The sequence below is a fragment of the Castor canadensis genome, chromosome 4 (assembly GCF_047511655.1).
Source record: "Castor canadensis chromosome 4, mCasCan1.hap1v2, whole genome shotgun sequence".
Taxonomy (NCBI): domain Eukaryota; kingdom Metazoa; phylum Chordata; class Mammalia; order Rodentia; family Castoridae; genus Castor; species Castor canadensis.
The window spans coordinates 62103995-62124098 of NC_133389.1; the positions used below are offsets into that span (position 1 = coordinate 62103995).

Genomic DNA, 20104 nt, shown 5'->3' on the forward strand with positions numbered 1-20104 from the left:
CCTCTACAAAATATGTATGCCAAGAAAAAAAATGAGGAGAGAAGGAGAACATAGGAAATCTTAGAAAACAGATAGCTGATGGAGTGTTTGGCAAGGGAGAGGGGGCAAGTGCAGATCTTCCATTGAACCTTATAAGGGATGACATCTTTCCCTCAGTCTGCAGAGTGGAGGCATGGTCACACTTAAATGAACATAAACCCCAAACTTGGGATGTAAACACCACCCCCAGGACATTAGTTTTCCTTGTGACAAAAGGAGCAAGGCCATGGTCTGAGGCACTGGAGGAAACTATTTTAAGGATAGTTGAGGACTCAGGGCGAGGGGCTTGCCTAGACTAGGAGCCTGCTTTTTCTTCTCTTGAGGCAAAGATAAGGAAAAGAAAGATCTAAGCAAGACCGAAGTTGGTGGCAGCGGAGGTGGATGGGCTGGGCCTTGGGAATTAGAGGGAATGGGGCTGAGATGGTGAATCTGATGTGAGCATTTGCAGGTGAAGAGCAAAGCAACCAATTCCTATCTCCTCATCTCTTCAATCAAATGAAGATTTTTCTATTTGTTATTTACACTCTGGTTAAGATATCCACATGAATAGCAGATGTACCTATATCCAGATTTATGTTAATCTCCACATGAGAACCAGAAACAGGAGAAAAGATGAGGAGGCAAAAAAAGCCAGCCTCTCCTGCTTCTTCTGCACTTGTATACTTGAATTTCATACAAGACCTGCAACAGAATGGTGTGGTATGATTAAGTACCAATGAGATAAGTCCTGCCAGTGATTAAGCCATATATTAATTTATACAGATCATAAATGATGCTCAGTCTCTAATTTATAGACCTCCTTTTGAAAACAATTTAATGTGTCAACAGCAAATGCTGATACTGAGAGAATGTATTCTTTTCAAAAGTTCTCAAGATTGCTTATAACAAGCCACTGGCTTATCACCCAACACAATAAATCAATCCTGCCTTCCAAGTGCATTTCTATTCCCTTGCCAAGAATCAGATGTACACCATCCACACCCTGTGTGCAGCAGGAGAGGGTCCTGAGAGAGAACATGGCTCCTCTGGAGAACCCTCACAATCATTTAATGAAGCTATGCAAGCACACCCCATCGGGCCTACGTACCTGTGTGTGAGACCTTCACATCTCAAAGAAGTTCTCTTTGTATACAGAAGTAATATTTTACCCAATGTGTGTAATCCTTAAAAAATCATCACTTCATTCTGTCAGTCCAGCCTGGATACAGATCTGTTTACTGGAAAGGTGAACAGTGGTCAAATGAAATACAGAAACAGATTCAATTGCAAAACAAACTCATTTAACAGGAAGCTCTTCATTAACTACTAAATTGGGCAGTGATTTTGAAAAATGTGAGACTAAAAGAAAACTCATACTCTCAGACTAAAGCAAGGAGAAACCCACACACCTACATCTTACTGAAGGCTTATTAAGAATTTTAAATTCTTAAAATACTAAGTACTACATTTTATAACTTCAAGTCAGGAGGTGTCCTATAGAAAATTTCATATATGAAGTGTTAACCCCAACTTCTGAAAACTTTATTCTGATAGTGCTATTACACATAAATATAGACATAATATACTTACACAAGCACACATATACACACTTCCGTTTGGGGCTATTCCCTGCCCTCACCTTTGCCTATATGACTATCAGGCTAGATCTTGTTCACAACTTTCCCATTCTCTGACCTGATAAAAGGTACTTCCTTAAAGTATGCATATGACACTCACACACACAAGTGCATGCACATACATCTTTACCTTAGTTTTAGAAGTGTTCTTCACCTTGTTGGGAACAGCATGCTGTTTTTTTATCTATTCTCAGTACAGGCCACTGTCTCTGTCTTCTGAGAGAGACACTGAGCCATCATTGTCTGAGCTAGTGAATTTCCTGTGGGGAAGACAGGATCAGTGTCATATCTTTTTCTTGTACCTCCTATGTCTCTGCTGTTGTCAGTGTTAGACACCTAAACCCCCTCAGAGTCTGTTCACCTCTCCTCCTGGCTCTTCTCCCTGGCCTGGCCTGACATACAGGCACTTAACATACAGGTACAGGTGTGTGCCACATGTGCTTCAGGCCATATGTACAACAGTGGCCCCCTAGGGTTAAAAAGAAGCTGACAAATACCTATGCCCAGCGTTTTTACAGTACCTTTTCTTTGTTTAGATACACAAGTAGTTATCATTGTGTTACAGTTGCCTACCATATTCACAGGTTTGTAGAGTAGGAACAATAAGCTATACCATATATAGCACAGGTGTTTAGCAGCCTATGCTGTCTATATATGTACATTGCATGATGTTTGTACAATGATGAAATCACCTAACACATGTCTCAGAAAGTGCCCACATTGTTAAGCAACATATGACTATACTAAGTGACCTAAACCTGTTTTAAGCCAGGAAATAGAAGAGAGGACCCATCAAGACATTTACAGTCCAATTGTAAAGGTGTTACATACAGCTGTGTACAAGCAGTAACAAGATACCTTGGATAAACTACAGGTTTCTGTGAGCAAAGGCACTATGATTTCCTCTTTGACTCCCAAAGGCTGGAGACATGGAAAGGACTGAGTGAATGTGTGGAGAGGAGTAGAAGAATAATTACAAAGGCACATATAAGCTAATAGAAAACAGCTTATTTCATACAGGGGAATTCCTTATACTGCTCCCTTTCTCTAGGCTGCTTCTTCACTGGAAGACCAGGCTTACATTTAAAGTAATAGATTCATGATGGCTGTGAATGAGGTTTGCTGCGACTCTATTTGATGTGACAGAAATATACCTATAGTTAGCCTATGTAATTAACCCTCGTGTATTTACTTCTTGCTACTTCAACCTAATCCATTATGTCTCTTAAAAAAAAAAAGCCAAAGTCATTTTTTTGTCAAATATTAAAGAATTACAAGTCAGGCTTCTCCATCTGATTTTTCTGAACCAGCCATCCCTCATTGCCACAGTGGCAAGATATTGTGAGATCAAAGTAAACCTGCAGGTCTGAATAACAAGTGTTTCTCAGAATGCTCTCTCAGGGCTCCCCAGGTAACTGTGGGCTGGATACAGATTAGCTCCTTAACATTCTCTCACCAACCCATGGAGATGCCCGGTCCTCTGCTTCATGGTCACCACTGTCAAACCCTGTCACTTGCCTCTGGCAGACACTCTCTTTGCATTGCCTGAACTGGTTGACCACAGAAAATCCTACTTCCACCTGGGTCTGTCTATTTGTCTATTTGCCTTTTTGCCTGAGCTGGATCCTCATTCTCATCCTGTCACCTCTGCCTTTGTCTGCCATAGTCTTGGGGGTGCACATAGGCAGACACCTGCCTCCAAGGGTCTGTAGAGCACCTGAAGAAGGGAGGGTTCTGTGCTCATAGCAGATGGCACATGCACCTTGGGACAAACGTATCCCAGCTTGAGAGCTTTTATCACACAGCCAGCCATACTTCTATGTGCGTGGGCAGTGCACAGCTGTAATTTCTTGGCACCGACATTGGACACAATATGGGGAGGTCTCAAAGCTGCAATAGCCCATCTTCTCTGTTCTGCTCACACCAGCATGAGAAAGTCAGGTTTCCCCATTTCGCCCACTGCAGGTAAAGCCTATTCTTGAACAGTTTTCTGACAAGCAGTAAATGATGTACTTGCTTGAATGCAGGATCCTTTTTCCCCTTCTCTGCTTTCCAGATCTGCTAAGTTAATCTTCTGAGCCCTTGCTCTACCTCTCTCTGAAGGCTTAGGGTTATCTGGCCAAGTCAATACATGAGTAAACTCCAGGGCCTCCCAGGAGGATGGGACCAAAGAGCAAAATAATGAGTGAGCAGTTGTATAGTTTTTCTATCACTTCTATCAGCTTATCAAAGTGACAAGACAACAGTATCTCCAGTTTCCCTAATTAAGGAAATAAATAAGGCAGAATATAACCCAGTAGATTGCAAACAGCCAGAATTCACTGTCTTAGAACTTTGTCTCAGATAGTATTAAGACCAAAGAAGGATAACTTATGGCTTAAGCTTCTGCCCCATTTCTCTAGGACCAAGTTTCTAGCAGTGAGAATATGAAAGAGCTCTGGGATGGTATGGGTGTAAAATCTACTTAAAGAACCTTTCACTCCTCACAAGAAGAGAGTGTATAAATTGCTTCCTGGTGCTGAGATTACAGGCTTGTAAACCTCAGGATTGAGAAAGGTGCTTTGGGTGACATTTGGGCATTTATGGGGCATGCTGGATTATAGAAGTGCACTTCTGTAGTAAGGAGAGGAAGCAAACGCAGGTCAGCCACCAGGATTTCATTTATTTGCTAGAAGTTTCTATAAAGAAGCACAGCCAGAATCAGAAAAGCAGCAGGACAGGGACATACAGTGGGGAATTTCATCTGCAGGACAGAGTATAAAAAGTCAGGAGGAATAACTGCTTCAAAAACCTGACACTGGATTTACACTGTTAGCTTTGGACTACCTACTGTAGACAGAAATATTATCTTTATCACTTAAAATTCTAAACAGATAATTCATATTCCTGAATTCATACTGTCCCTCTCTTTCTCTTACAATACTGGGGATCAAACCCAGGGCCTCAACATATGCTAAGCAAGCACTCTACCCAGGCTGGGCTTGGAACTCACCATCTTCCTGCCTCAACTCAGTCCTCTTGCCTCAGCCTCCCCGAGTACTGGGATTACACGTGTATACCACCACACTTGGCCAGATAGTTCTTTATTTTAGACTACGATAGTGCGTTCATTATATCACCAAAAAGAGTCATTTCTTTTTTTTTTTTTTTTTTTTTTGGTTAGTAAATAGTTTTTTTTGTTGTTTTTTTTTTCTTTTATTATTCATATGTGCATACAAGGCTTGGTTCATTTCTCCCCCCTGCCCCCACCCCCTCCCTTACCACCCACTCCACCCCCTCCCGCTCCCCCCCTCAATACCCAGCAGAAACTATTTTGCCCTTATCTCTAATTTTGTTGTAGAGAGAGTATAAGCAATAATAGGAAGGAACAAGGGGTTTTGCTGGTTGAGATAAGGATAGCTATACAGGGCATTGACTCACATTGATTTCCTGTGCGTGGGTGTTACCTTCTAGGTTAATTCTTTTTGATCTAACCTTTTCTCTAGTTCCTGGTCCCCTTTTCCTATTGGCCTCAGTTGCTTTAAGGTATCTGCTTTAGTTTCTCTGCATTAAGGGCAACAAATGCTAGCTAGTTTTTTAGGTGTCTTACCTATCCTCACCCCTCCCTTGTGTGCTCTCGCTTTTATCATGTGCTCATAGTCCAATCCACTTGTTCTGTTTGCCCTTGATCTAATGTCCACATATGAGGGAGAACATACGATTTTTGGTCTTTTGAGCCAGGCTAACCTCACTCAGAATGATGTTCTCCAATTCCATCCATTTACCAGCGAATGATAACATTTCGTTCTTCTTCATGGCTGCATAAAATTCCATTGTGTATAGATACCACATTTTCTTAATCCATTCGTCAGTGGTGGGGCATCTTGGCTGTTTCCATAACTTGGCTATTGTGAATAGTGCCGCAATAAACATGGATGTGCAGGTGCCTCTGGAGTAACAGTCTTTTGGGTATATCCCCAAGAGTGGTATTGCTGGATCAAATGGTAGATCGATGTCCAGCTTTTTAAGTAGCCTCCACATTTTTTTCCAGAGTGGTTGTACTAGTCTACATTCCCACCAACAGTGTAAGAGGGTTCCTTTTTCCCCGCATCCTCGCCAACACCTGTTGTTGGTGGTGTTGCTGATGATGGCTATTCTAACAGGGGTGAGGTGGAATCTTAGTGTGGTTTTAATTTGCATTTCCTTTATTGCTAGAGATGGTGAGCATTTTTTCATGTGTTTTCTGGCCATTTGAATTTCTTCTTTTGAGAAAGTTCTGTTTAGTTCACATGCCCATTTCTTTATTGGTTCATTAGTTTTGGGAGAATTTAGTTTTTTAAGTTCCCTGTATATTCTGGTTATCAGTCCTTTGTCTGATATATAATTGGCAAATATTTTCTCCCACTCTGTGGGTGTTCTCTTCAGTTTAGAGACCATTTCTTTTGATGAACAGAAGCTTTTTAGTTTTATGAGGTCCCATTTATCTATGCTATCTCTTAGTTGCTGTGCTGCTGGGGTTTCATTGAGAAAGTTCTTACCTATACCTACTAACTCCAGAGTATTTCCTACTCTTTCTTGTATCAACTTAAGAGTTTGGGGTCTGATATTAAGATCCTTGATCCATTTTGAGTTAATGTTGGTATAGGGTGATATACATGGATCTAGTTTCAGTTTTTTGCAGACTGCTAACCAGTTTTCCCAGCAGTTTTTGTTGAAGAGGCTGCTATTTCTCCATCGTATATTTTTAGCTCCTTTGTCAAAGATAAGTTGCTCATAGTTGTGTGGCTTCATATCTGGGTCCTCTATTCTGTTCCACTGGTCTTCATGTCTGTTTTTGTGCCAGTACCATGCTGTTTTTATTGTTATTGCTTTGTAATATAGTTTGAAGTCAGGTATTGTGATACCTCCTGCATTGTTCTTTTGACTGAGTATTGCCTTGGCTATTCGTGGCCTCTTGTGTTTCCATATAAATTTCACAGTAGATTTTTCAATCTCTTTAATGAATGTCATTGGAATTTTGATGGGAATTGCATTAAACATGTAGATTACTTTGGGGAGTATCGACATTTTTACTATGTTGATTCTACCAATCCATGAGCATGGGAGATCTGTCCACTTTCTAAAGTCTTCCTCAATCTCTTTCTTCAGAAGTGTATAGTTTTCCTTGTAGAGGTCTTTCACATCTTTTGTTAGATTTACACCTAGGCATTTGATTTTTTTGGAGGCTATTGTAAATGGAATTGTTTTCATACATTCTTTTTCCGTTTGCTCATTGTTAGTGTATAGAAATGCTAATGATTTTTCTATGTTGATTTTATATCCTGCTACCTTGCTATAGCTATTGATGATGTCTAGAAGCTTCTGAGTAGAGTTTTTTGGGTCTTTAAGGTATAGGATCATGTCGTCTGCAAATAGGGATATTTTGACAGTTTCTTTACCTATTTGTATCCCTTTTATGCCTTCTTCCTGCCTAATTGCTCTGGCTAGGAATTCCAGTACTATGTTGAATAGGAGTGGACATAGTGGGCATCCTTGTCTGGTTCCTGATTTTAGAGGGAATGGTTTTAATTTTTCTCCATTAAGTATAATGCTGGCTGTAGGTTTGTCATATATAGCTTTTATAATGTTGAGGAACTTTCCTTCTATTCCTAGTTTTCTTAGAGCTTTTATCATGAAATGATGTTGGATCTTATCAAAGGCTTTTTCTGCATCTATTGAGATGATCAAGTGGTTTTTGTCTTTGCTTCTGTTAATGTGGTTTATTACGTTTATTGATTTTCGTATGTTGAACCACCCCTGCATCCCTGGGATGAAGCCTACCTGGTCGTGGTGAATAATCTTTTTGACGTGTTGCTGAATTCGATTTGCCATTATTTTGTTGAGGATTTTTGCATCAATGTTCATTAAGGAGATTGGCCTATAGTTCTCCTTTTTGGAGGTGTCTTTGCCTGGTTTTTGGATAAGTGTAATACTGGCTTCATAAAATGTGTTTGGCAGTTTTCCTTCCCTTTCTATTTCATGGAACAGTTTAAGGAGGGTTGGTATCAGTTCTTCTTTAAAGGTCTGATAGAATTCAGCAGAGAATCCATCAGGTCCTGGACTTTTCTTTTTGGGGAGACTCTTGATTGCTGCTTCAATTTCATTTTGTGTTATAGGTCTATTCAGGTGATTAATTTCCTCTTGGTTCAGTTTTGGATGATCATATGTATCTAGAAATCTGTCCATTTCTTTTAGATTTTCAATTTTATTTGAATATAGGTTCTCAAAGTAGTCTCTGATGATTTCCTGGACTTCCATGGTGTTTGTTGTTATCTCCCCTTTTGCATTCCTAATTCTACTAATTTGGGTTTTTTCTCTCCTCATTTTAGTCAGGTTTGCCAGGGGTCTATCGATCTTGTTTATTTTTTCAAAGAACCAACTTTTTGTTTCATTAATTCTTTGTATGGTTTTTTTGGTTTCTATTTCGTTTATTTCAGCTCTTATTTTTATTATTTCTCTCCTTCTATTTGTTTTGGGATTTGCTTGTTCTTGTTTTTCTAGGAGTTTGAGATGTATCATTAGGTCATTGATTTGGGATCTTTCAATCTTTTTAATATATGCACTCATGGCTATAAACTTTCCTCTCAAGACTGCCTTAGCTGTGTCCCATAGGTTCCGGTAGGTTGTGTTTTCATTTTCATTGACTTCTAGGAACTTTTTAATTTCCTCTTTTATTGCATCGATGATCCATTCTTCATTAAGTAATGAGTTATTTAGTTTCCAGCTGTTTGCATGTTTTTTGTCTTTACTTTTGTTGTTGAGTTCTACTTTTACTGCATTGTGGTCAGATAGTATGCATGGTATTATTTCTATTTTCTTATATTTGCTGAGGCTTGCTTTGTGCCCTAGGATATGATCTATTTTGGAGAAGGTTCCATGAGCTGCTGAGAAGAATGTATATTGTGTAGAGGTTGGATGAAATGTTCTGTAGACATCTACTAGGTCCACTTGATCTATTGCATATTTTAGATCTTGGATTTCTTTATTGAGTTTTTGTTTGGATGACCTATCTATTGATGATAATGGAGTGTTAAAATCTCCCACAACCACTGTGTTGGCGTTTATATATGCTTTTAGGTCTTTCAGGGTATGTTTGATGAAATTGGGTGCGTTGACATTGGGTGCGTACAGATTGATGATTATTATTTCCTTTTGGTCTATTTCCCCTTTTATTAGTATGGAATGTCCTTCTTTATCTCGTTTGATCAATGTAGGTTTGAAGTCTACTTTGTCAGAGATAAGTATTGCTACTCCTGCTTGTTTTCGGGGGCCATTGGCTTGGTAAATCTTCTTCCAGCCTTTCATCCTAAGCATATGCTTATTTCTGTCGGTGAGATGAGTCTCCTGTAAGCAACAAATTGTTGGATCTTCTTTTTTAATCCATTTTGTCAAACAGTGTCTTTTGATGGGTGAATTAAGTCCATTAACATTAAGTGTTAGTACTGATAGGTATGTGGTGATTCCTGCCATTTAGTTATCTTAGTTGTTTGAAGGTTTGATTGTGTGTACCTAACTTGATGTTACTCTCTACTGTCTTGCTTTTTCTTATCCTGTGGTTTGGTGCTGCCTGCCTTTTCATGGTTAAGTTGGGTGTCACTTTCTGTGTGCAGGATCCCTTGCAGAATCTTTTGTAATGGTGGCTTTGTGGTCACATGTTGTTTTAGTTTCTGCTTATCATGGAAGACTTTTATTGCTCCATCTATTTTGAATGATAGCTTTGCTGGGTAGAGTATCCTGGGGTTGAAGTTATTTTCATTCAGTGCCCGGAAGATCTCACCCCACGCTCTTCTTGCTTTTAATGTTTCTGTTGAGAAGTCTGCTGTGATTTTGATGGGTTTACCTTTGTATGTTACTTGTTTTTTCTCTCTTGCAGCCTTCAATATTCTTTCCTTAGTTTCTGAACTTGTTGTTTTAATGATGATATGTCATGGAGTAGTTCTATTTTGATCTGGTCTGTTTGGTGTCCTGGAGGCCTCTTGCATTTGTATGGGAATATCTTTCTCTAGATTTGGGAAATTTTCCGTTATTATTTTGTTGAATATATTACGCATTCCCTTCGCTTGCACCTCTTCTCCTTCTTCGATGCCCATGATTCTCAAGTTTGGTCTTTTGATGGAGTCAGTGAGTTCTTGCATTTTCTTTTCACAGGTCTTGAGTTGTTTAATTAATAGTTCTTCAGTTTTTCCTTTAATTACCATTTCATCTTCAAGTTTGTCTTCTGTTTGTTCTATTCTGCTGGGTTGGCCTTCCGTTTTGTTTTGCAGTTCTGTTTCGTTCTTTTTTCTGAGGTTTTCCATATCCTGGCTGTTTTCTTCTTTATTGTTGTCTATTTTTGTCCTGAGTTCATTTATCCATTTATTCATTGTGTTCTCTCTTTCACTTTGGTGTTTATACAGTGCTTCTATGGTTTCCTTTATTTCTTCTTTTGCTTTTTCAAATTCTCTATTTTTATTGTCTTGGAATTTCTTGAGTGTCTCCTGTACATTTTGGTTGACCCTATCCAGTATCATCTCTATAAAATTCTCATTGAGTACTTGTAGTATGTCTTCTTTTAAATTATTCTTGTGGGCTTCATTGGGTCCTTTGGCATAGTTTATCTTCATTTTGTTGGAGTCTGGCTCTGAGTTTCTGTTCTCTTCATTCCCCTCTGGTTCCTGTACTAATTTTTTGCTGTGGGGAAACTGGTTTCCTTGTTTTTTCTGTCTTCCTGTCATTGTCCTTGGTGTTGTTACTGTCCCTGTACTGTGTGTAATTAAGTATTTTCTAGCTTGTAATAATAACAATGGTAATATTGAGAATGGAAGAGTGAGCTGAGATGGAAAGCAAGAAGTTAAAGAAAAGGGGAAAACAAATATACAGACAAGAGGGAGAAAGCAGAACAAGGTATCAGACAAGAGAGTTTCAAAGGTATAAACAGGGAGTGTTAGTGTACTAATCGACAGTAAGCTGAACAGACAATAGAGAGACAGAGAGACGATTGAAAGTCAAAGATAAAAAAAATAAAAAATAAGTATATGAAAGTAATATCTATTTATAAAAATGAATTAAAATAAAATGGAAAATAGAAAATTAAAAAAAAAAAAACCAAAAAACTTCCAAGTTTATATGCAATGCAATTTCAGTCTTAATAATTTGGATGTCCGTCTCAATCTCCAGTCCTGGAGTTGGTGCCTCAGATGTTGTTCTGTAGTTGTCTCATCAAAGGGGATGCATAAAGTAGAACAAAACTACACTCACACACACACAGAAGATAAAAAAAAAAAAAAAAAAAAGCCCCACCAAGTGTCCCCAGTTCAAATGCAATACGGTTTCAGTAAGTTTTTCGGCTTGCAGGTGTAATTCGGTTGTTCTCTCATCAAAGGTAGGGAGAAAAAGAAAAAAAAGCGTCTGGAGGCAGTTCTGAGAGTGGTATCTGCAACTGTGGCTTGCCTGCCTGCTGCTCTCCGCCTGTAGCTGGCGGCGTTATTTATGCAGATCTCTGGGGTGAGCTTAGCACTCACCTGGTCCCACAGGCTTTGTTTGCTCAGAGTTCTCCTGTGCGGGGGAGGGGGGCCTCTGCTACAGGCTTTTCCCTTTCCAAGCACTGGGAAAGGTGCCACTGCCCCGCGTTGTCAGGCCTGCGTGTTCATTTACAGTTCCGTGGGAAGTGGGTCTTCCCTCCTCTCACAAGCGTCCCTGCTCCTGGTTGCTGGGCGCGCCTCGCTCCCGCCAGAGCCTCTCCGGCCCGCCCGGCTCGTTTATTTACAGTCCCGGGAAGGATTCCCTTCCCCCAATCTTCAGTGCTCAGGGTGCCCCACCCTCTTTCCAGCGTGTCTTAACTGTTCTTATTGCTTAGTACTCAGTTTCTCTTTTTTTCCCGGGTGGAGGTCAGTCTGTCCAGGGGGCTATGCTGCTCTGGCCCAGGCTTGTCTGTGGGGCTACCGCGGTACCGCGAAGCTCACCTGGTCCGCGTCTTCCCAAGCCGTATGGGCGCCGGCCACTGGCGGCCCCAGGGGGCCCTCCTCGGTTCTCCGTTTAACGTGAAGTGGAGATTCTCTGCGCCGGATAAGCAGGCTCTCCTCTCTCAGAGATTTCCCATATTTTAGATTCTGAAAGGGCCTTAGAGAGCAGTTCGTTTCCTAGCACTTGTTTTACCAAAAGAGTCATTTCTGATATTGTAGAGAATCCCAAATCCATAGTGAGTTTGTAGCCACTTTATCCTATTCAACATGTTGAATCACATACTTCAAATACTCAGGCCTACTTATATGATGCTAGATCAAGATAATCAGCAGGTCATACATTCCTGTCGCTGTATTCTTCCAAGCCTTCTGAGGCTCTGCTTCCTGGCAGTAACCTAGGGGAGAGGGCACTGGAACAGGCAGAGATGCTGAGGCCCTAGCCTTGTGTAAGTGCCTTTTTCTCCTTCCTGCACCCTTAGAGCCAGTTACCTCCCCAAAGAGATTCACTGAGGGTAATGACATATGTGCATCCCAGACCATCACAGAGGAATTTAGTCCAGATTAGTGTTCCTGAAGTTAAGGTTCATTGTCTCTCAAGTCCTGGCATAGACCATGGGGCAGGTACAGTCTGCACTATGAGCTTCTCCCTTCCCTATAATAAAGGTACTAATCAGTGATAAGAGAGCACAGTGCGAGCAGGCAGGGTGGCTCACACCTATAATCTTGGCTACATGGAGGCAGAGATCTGATGGATCTCAGAAGCAGAGACCAGTCCAGTTGAGCAAAAAGCTAGAGAGGCCCCATCTCAGCCAATAAAAAGCTGGGCATGATGGCACGTGCCTGTCATTCAGGCTATACTGGAAGTATATATAGGAGGATGTTGGTCCAGGCTGGCCAGACCATGAACTTCAGACCCTATTCAAAAAAATAACTAAAAGCAAAAGGGGCTGGTTGTGTGCCTCAAGTAGTAGAGTGCCTACCTAGCAAGTGCAAGTCCTGAGTTCAAACCCCAGTATCATCAAGGAAGGAAGGAACGGAGGGAGGAAGGAAGGAAGGAGGGAAGGACAGACGAGAAGAAAGGGAAAGAGGGAAGGAAGGCAAGCGAGACGATGGGAGAGGATGGGAGAGGATGGGAGGGGAAGGGAAGGAGGGAGGGAGGCAGGAAGGAAGACAGGCATGCTTGCACCAGGAACCGTGGGCTTCGTGTGGCAGCCCACACAGCAGGACCTGAGATCATCACAATGACTATGAATTAGACATTTTATAATCCCATTTCTTTTCCAAGCACATACAGCTAGTGAATATGAGACCTGGATTTGAACTCCAGAACCTACCCTCCTGACTTCTGTGCCTTCCAAAGGACCAGTTCTAGAGTCATATAATCAGATCATTACAGGACTCAGAATGCTTTTAATAACCAGACAGTCTAGGGTGCTTTTTGGCAAATCAGGAAACTGAGGTCCAAATGGTTCAGTGACTTGCACAAGATTACCTAAATAGATTGTAACATAGCTTTCCTGCCTGCTAGCCAGGTATTTAATGATGACATCACACTGTGTCATCATTAAATGTTCATTTTTAAGAGAGATTCTAAAAAGTATCTTTATCAATGGCCCTTAAAAATAAAATGTTATCCTTTTACTTGGAAAAAATATATGTGAATGGGGGCGGGGTATGTGTTGCAGAAATATTTCAAAAACTAAGACTAAGCCACAGAGGTTGTGTTCTGGTTCCTTGGAGCCCACAGGGATCCAGGACCTGAGTTCCATTACCCTAGGACCCCTTAGCTGTAGCCATTTGGCGATCACCCCAGGCCTGAAGCTGCTGGCTTCTGCAGGAAGTGGGGATGGTCCATGTGAGCTGCTGGTGATGGAGTGACTACCTGCTATTACTGTCAGCTATTTGTGGCTCTCCTGTGCCCCACCTACTCATCCATCCCTCTCTCCCAGCAGTCAGTGTGCATTCTGCACATAGCAGTCCAGCCTGCCAGGGAAGCTGGCTCAGCTGCAGAGCTCCCCAGCTAGTCCAGGGATCATGGACATTCAAACAGAGGGAGTAGGTACCCTTGAGAATGCTGGGCCTGCAGCGATTCCTTCCCGCCTCCCACCCTTCTTTTGTAAGTACACACTTTCCATCCCAACACCATTCCTGTTACCTTGCAACAAAGCATCAAAGAAGTACAGGTGTAACAGCACAAGGTGCCGCTGCAGCCATGAAACAGGGACCATTTTCTACTGCTGTTGGGGATTCTCCCCTTCCTGGCCCCGCCCACAGGGACAGGGCCAAGCAGGCTTCCTGGAGATGCCCCCTGCTGACTTCTTCAGTCTATTTTGTCCTCCCCTCACTATCCACCCACAGAAATAGCACTTCTTGCTGCTCTCATTTCTGATGTAGTCTCTCTTGGGAAACTTTGAATCCCTTCCTTTGGAATTAAACATTTTTCCTTCTGACTTCCAATAGCAGTTTTCATTTTAAAAATTGTAACAGACATTTACTTATGCCATTTGTGTTCTAAGTGCCTTACCAAAAAAAAATTAATTTTCAAGATGCTTTTATTATCCCCATTTTACAAATGGAAAAATGGAGCCACCAAGAGGTTAAGTCACTTGCCCAAAGTCACACAGCTAATGAATGTGGTCTGTCTCTGGACCCAGATTAGTGTATGCTCAGGGAATGTGCTCTTGACCATTAAGTTTGCCTCTCATTCTGCCTTGAGTTACATTTACTGGTTATACATAGCTCTTAGTTAGTATTACAGTCATATCTGATTTCCCTGTATCCTCAGCAATGCCTGCATGGGGTTCTGCTTGTCAAGGGCTTTGGGGGCTATCTGAATGACTGGCAGGACAGCCTGAAGTCCATGGCCCTAGGCTTAGACACAGCTTTGCCATATTGCAGTCACAGCACTGAAACACTGATCCCTTAAATCTTCAGTCTGTCAGACTTTCCCAGTTTCAAGGCAGGTATTTATAAAATAGAGGTAATAATATGAATCCCACAAACTCAGTGTGAGGGGCATGGAATCACATCATTTTAGGCATTGGAATCATTTCACCCAACATATGGTCTGTATTCTCTTTGACACATAAGAAAACAGAGCCAGCATGGTCCTGTGACTTGCACAAGGTGATAGATCTAAACTGTGACCCTGACACATGTGAAGACTGACAGAGAAAAGGATTTTTTTTTCTCAATGGATTTGTCACATATCTTCTAAGCAGTGTCCTTTTAGATGTACCTTGGGCCTGTATTTGTATTCTAACAATGTCATCATTGCTTAGAAGATCTCTAGAGCACTTCGTTCAAGAATAGTCTTCAGAGTATATGGCACACTCCTTTTTTTTTTTTTTTTGCATTTTTATGATGGCAGAGTCCCTTCTTTGGCAGGACTTGAATCTAGGGAATGGCTAAAAGTCAAAGCCAAATCTCTTGGTAGAGGGGGACAAGCAGTCTCAATGAGTACATCTTTTGGAAGTCTAGCTGCAGTTGGAGCATGCTAGTATCTGATTAAGCTTTCATCCAAATGAGGTACAAGAGAAAAGGAACCAGACTGATTTCTCATAGGTTTGTAAGATGATCCTTAAAACCCCACCAGAGGCCTCAAGCTGTGCGCTTCTCTACAGCTGATGAAAACAAATGTGGATATGGATGTGGCCTTGTGCTCGTTAGAAGTATTATATGACCATTAAGTGATAATATGAAGTAATAGATGGAATTGAAAAACCAGAAAGAAAACAAGGAGCCATGTGTGGTTGGGTGAGGGATTTACACAGCAGCCTAAAGGCATGAAGGAGGGATTTCCTTATCCTACAAAGTTATTTCTCAAATTCAAACTACACAGACTTCCAAAAGCCCTTGATTTAGGGCCACTTTTGAAAGACTTCAAGGATATTGCCCAAAGGCCCAGCCAAGTAAGACACGTCTGGAAGGGAGAGACTAGGGAACCTTTTAAAAGTCAGGTCGTTAAACAAATCACGTGTGCTCCCACACACACAATCTCATTCAATTGTCACATCCTCCCTAAGAAAGCAGCAATCTTGACCCATATTATGCAGGAGAAAATTGAGGCTCAGAGGGTGTAAAATGCTACAGCACCACAAACATGATAGTTTGGATCCCTCAAAGCCCATGTGTTAAAACGTTGGTTTCCAGTCCATAGTGCTTTGGGGAGGTGGAGCCTAGAGGAGGAAGTTAGTTCACTGAGGTGTGCCATGAATTGAGCATATCCCTCCACCGTACATTTCCTATGGCATACTGTCTGTCCATGGGGCCAAGAACCATGGATGGAAACCTCTGAAACTAGGAGCCAAAATAAACCTTTCTTCCATATAAGCTGATTACCCCAGGTATATGTTACAATGACAGAAAGCTGACTGAAACAAGTTAGAAAAAAAAAAAAAAAAAAGCAAATGCATGTCCATCTTACTCCATTACAGTGAGACAGAAGCAATCTGTATTTTCAGGATATTTAAGTGAGTAAATGTTTTTATTCCTGTAAGACATCCGTAACATTTCTTTTGGAATATATTGAGTCTGTTTTTTGGAAATAAAGCTGGCAATTGCTCTTGGCTGGGGCTCTGTGTGGTAATGTGCTTCATAGCAGTATTTGGGCTCTATCCAGCATCTCCATCAAAGTTGTACTCAGAGGGCTGAACACAACTATTAATAGAAGTTTCTTCACTCTTTTTGGATGTCTCATTCAAAAAAAAAAAGCATTTTGAAAATTCTTGACAAATCAAAGCTTATAACTTCCTTTGTCTTTGTTCTCTCTTCTGCCCCTTTAAAATTGTGTTTATTAGATCACACTATGGTGTCCCCAAACTTAAGAGCTAACCACTCAGTTCCTTAATCCTTTTTAATCATGGGCTTCTTAGCACCCAGGCACAGTACACATAAAGAACCTGCAGTTCTGCCCCACACTCCTCAGAGGCATCCACAGAAATTAGCAGCTTGTGATGGGGACAAAAGTCAATCATGGTTTCAAAGTACTCATTCTGTTCTCCCAGCCCCACCCTCAACCCCCATCTCCTCTTCTGCCCTCATAAAGGATAGGCAGCTAAAGCCATCTCAGACTTCCTCTTTGGTGTCTGTGCCTAAAGCCAAAACCTCCTAGGCAAGACCAAAGCAAGCATCATGAGTCTTGAGTTCCACCCTCCCACACAGCCCTGCAGCTGGGGTCAGAACCTGGCTTCCACCTCTCCCCTACCAGGAATTTTATTCCCTTAAGGAAACTACTCATCCTTCCTGAGCCTGCCTTCCACTTAAAAGGAATGAAGAGGATAAGAGACTAGCCCTGGCCCTTGCAAATCATTTGTCCTCCCCAAGCCACCAAATGAGGCCACAGCTGTGAGAATGCAGCCGTCCAAAGGGAGGAATTCCAAGCAGGAAAGGCTCTGTATATAGGAGTTGCAATGACCTTGAAATTGAGGGTTTGGAAACTGACTCTAGCTCTGTTTGATTTGAATCTCCTCCCCCAAAATGCAGGCATTATTTCCTAATTTCTGTTGGGAATTCATAGGACTGTACTAATGGGAGATAAGACATGTTAACCTCTCTCCCAGGTTGCCTTATTTCCATGGAATAAGGTTTGTGGAAATGAGGAATAACAGCAGGATGCCCCTCCCCCTTTGTTTCCTCTCCACCATCATAAACCATGCACAATTGCCAATGTTCAGCTCTTCCCTGCTTCTCCAAAAAAAAATCTTGTTTTGCCTCTCCAGAACCTCAGTGGGCTTCTTGCCCTCTGAAGTCTATAGCCACCTAGGGTCCAGATCACAAAATTATCACTTAAGCATAAGAATTAATATTTTGATGTCTTAGGATGAACCAGGCACTTGTCCAGATGTTTTCACTGGACCGCCTGGGGAGCTTCAGGAAATTATGGATGCCTCTGTCCCACCCCAGAAATTGAGATTTAATCGGCCTGGAATGTGGCCTGATTCCTCCCAAGTGATTCTAATGCATAGGCATATTTGAGACCCACTGATTTACTCTTAGACCCCTCTTGACAGATGGAGGACCTGAGAGTGAACAAACTTGAGTATCTTCCCAAGCTCACATCAGTGTTGTGACTGTGCCTTCCAGTCGTGTTGCTTAAATCCTTGCAGCTCAGTGTGAGCCACTGTTCAAAGCATCACCTGGGAGCTTGTTCAAAATGCAGATTCTCAGGCCCCCACATTAAGATCCAGGGAATTTGTTGAGAATCTCTCCAAGGGATTCCAATGCTCACTGAAGTTTGGAGCCACTGCTTTAGCCACATAAAGAGGCACCAAAGTTCAGGTGTGGTGTGCTGCCAGCCCTGGAGCTAGAGCTCTGCCCAGCTAGCTTCCCATGGGACTTTAGCATACATGGGGATTATCTATGGGCTGTTGGTTCAAAATGACTCTCTTCAAAGTTTTTTTCAGGAAGTTCGAAATACTGGAGTTACACTGCTTACTGAAGTGTTTCGTATTTGTGAATCTTAAAGCCCCTTTGTTACAGGGACCACATCATCTCTTTTCAGCTCTTAGCTAGTAATGAGCAGGCAGCAGGATTCAGTACTGTTGCTTGATTGATGGCCTGATGGAACCATGCTAGGGCACCAAGGTAATTAGACGATCCTGATCGGGCCTCGCTTTTCTGGGCTGGAAGCTGTTGCCTTACATGACTGGGATGTGTGGGAGGCTCGCTTTTCTGGGCTGGAAGCTGTTGCCTTACATGACTGGGATGTGTGGGAGGCAGTCTCTGCTACAAACTGGGCAGGTAGCACCAGGCTGCAGGAGGCAGCTGAGGCTGGCACAGGATCAGACAAAGAAGCATCGGTTTCTTCGGTTACTGAGCGCCAACAGGTGTCTTAGAAGCCATGGTTTCAATATTCTTGTGTGCAGACTCAGAGGACAGGAGGCAGCTGCAGGCCCTAGACGCTCAGACATGCAAAGTCTCCATCCCGAGAGAAAGCATACTTTCTTTTCCTGTTCCTTTTTTTTTAAGCAAAATAACTTGACACAAGTCCAAGCAGTTAAAAAGATACTAAAAGGAACCTAATTTAGAAGGGATTTTAGTAAACTGGAAACAGATGTGGCAAGCCATTTCCGGATATTCTGGGAGACGAGATGGGGAGGAGCGGATGCCGAATGGCTCGTCCGCCTCTTCTGGGCCCGCCCCACCAGGTGCCAGTGCGCGGGAGGGGCCGTGCCCTGGAAGGGGGCGTCCCACGCTTGGGTTCTCCTACCTACCTCCCCATCCAGGCATCCAGGCATCCCGGCGGCGCGCGGTCAAGGTTCCCTCGCTTCCTTGGAGAGAGCCCCGCACCTGTGCGCGGTAGTACAGCTCCGGACAGAAGCTGCCCGGTAGCCGCCGCTGCCTGCCGCCGCCGCGCGGGGGCGCGCGCTCCCGGAACGCTGGTTGGAATTCGAGGAAATGGAAAGTGCATCCTCCAGGGAGAGCTGTCCCTAGGAGAAACTCTGAGCCCCCAGTCCATGAAGGGAGCTTTTAAGTTTCCTGATTCCTGAACACGATAAAGCCCCCTCACCCGTATGTATTGAAAATCTGAGAGCAGGGAGATTAACGAGTCTAAAATAGAAGAGGCGGCCCTACAAAATGCCTTACATCCATTGCAACATATAGTTAGTAAATTCACTTGTTAGATAAGAAACGCCCGGATAAGGTATTTTCATTAGGTAAGCTGTCCCTAATATAACATAGGCTTGCAGCTGTTAGTGTGGTTTGGTTCACTGTAACTTCCAGAGAAACACATGATTTTTTTTTTTTTAGTTGTATGAGCATTCCATTGAGTTCGTTTTAAAAGCTGTGGCACACACTTGTAATCCCATCACTCGCGAGGCCAAGGCTCAAAAATTCGATGCCAGCCTAGGCTACACAGTGAGACCCTGTCTTAAAATTTTTTTAATAAAAAATAAAAAGAGCACACATGGACTGTGTTTGTAGTTCTGTCCACTACCTTCTGCTTGCATAAGTGAAATCACAAAATAAATAAATAAATAAATAAAAGCAAGTCTCGAAATACCGAGGAGAGTCAGCATCTTTGTTAATTAGCATTGTGGAAGTACAAAGCTAGACATTCTATAAGTGAAATTATGGTTGCTATTGGGTTAGACATCTCCACACATAGGCGTGGTGTGCTCAGACTCAATTTACATGTAGGCAAGAAGTTCCATGTCTCTTACTCTGGGATATTTTAGATACTGCACTGGTATCCATGATGTAGATTTCTGAGATATTATTGATAAACTCTTTGATAAAAGTAGCAGATAATGTTCCCATGGAGGGGGGAGTCTCCCAAAGGAGACTGAAAAACAGAATGAGTGTGGGCCTATCTTTAGCCTACATTCCCTCATCTCTAACTCCTAGCATGTCTGGCTTATATCTTGCCACCTAAGGGTAATAAGGCTTCCTAGAACTGCCAGAGAGTTTCATGAAGAAGCAGCTAGAATTGGCCAGCCAAAGCCACACTATGTACCACAGGTGTTTGGCATTCTGGAAAAGATCTTC

The 20104-nt window shown here is 42.2% G+C and overlaps 1 protein-coding gene and 1 long non-coding RNA gene across 14 annotated transcripts in view; one reads left to right on the forward strand and one right to left on the reverse strand.

The window, feature by feature from the left end:
* Window positions 1–20104, forward strand: part of Ptprm (protein tyrosine phosphatase receptor type M) — a 747535-nt gene that overhangs the window by 686561 nt on the left and 40870 nt on the right. The gene's annotated exons all lie outside the window — the stretch shown is intronic.
* On the reverse strand, window positions 787–18936 carry LOC141422521 (uncharacterized). The gene is made up of 3 exons (XR_012447134.1): window positions 18829–18936; window positions 1786–1915; window positions 787–1256 (listed from the first exon to the last, which is right to left on the reverse strand). It is a non-coding gene; the product is annotated as an uncharacterized lncRNA (long non-coding RNA).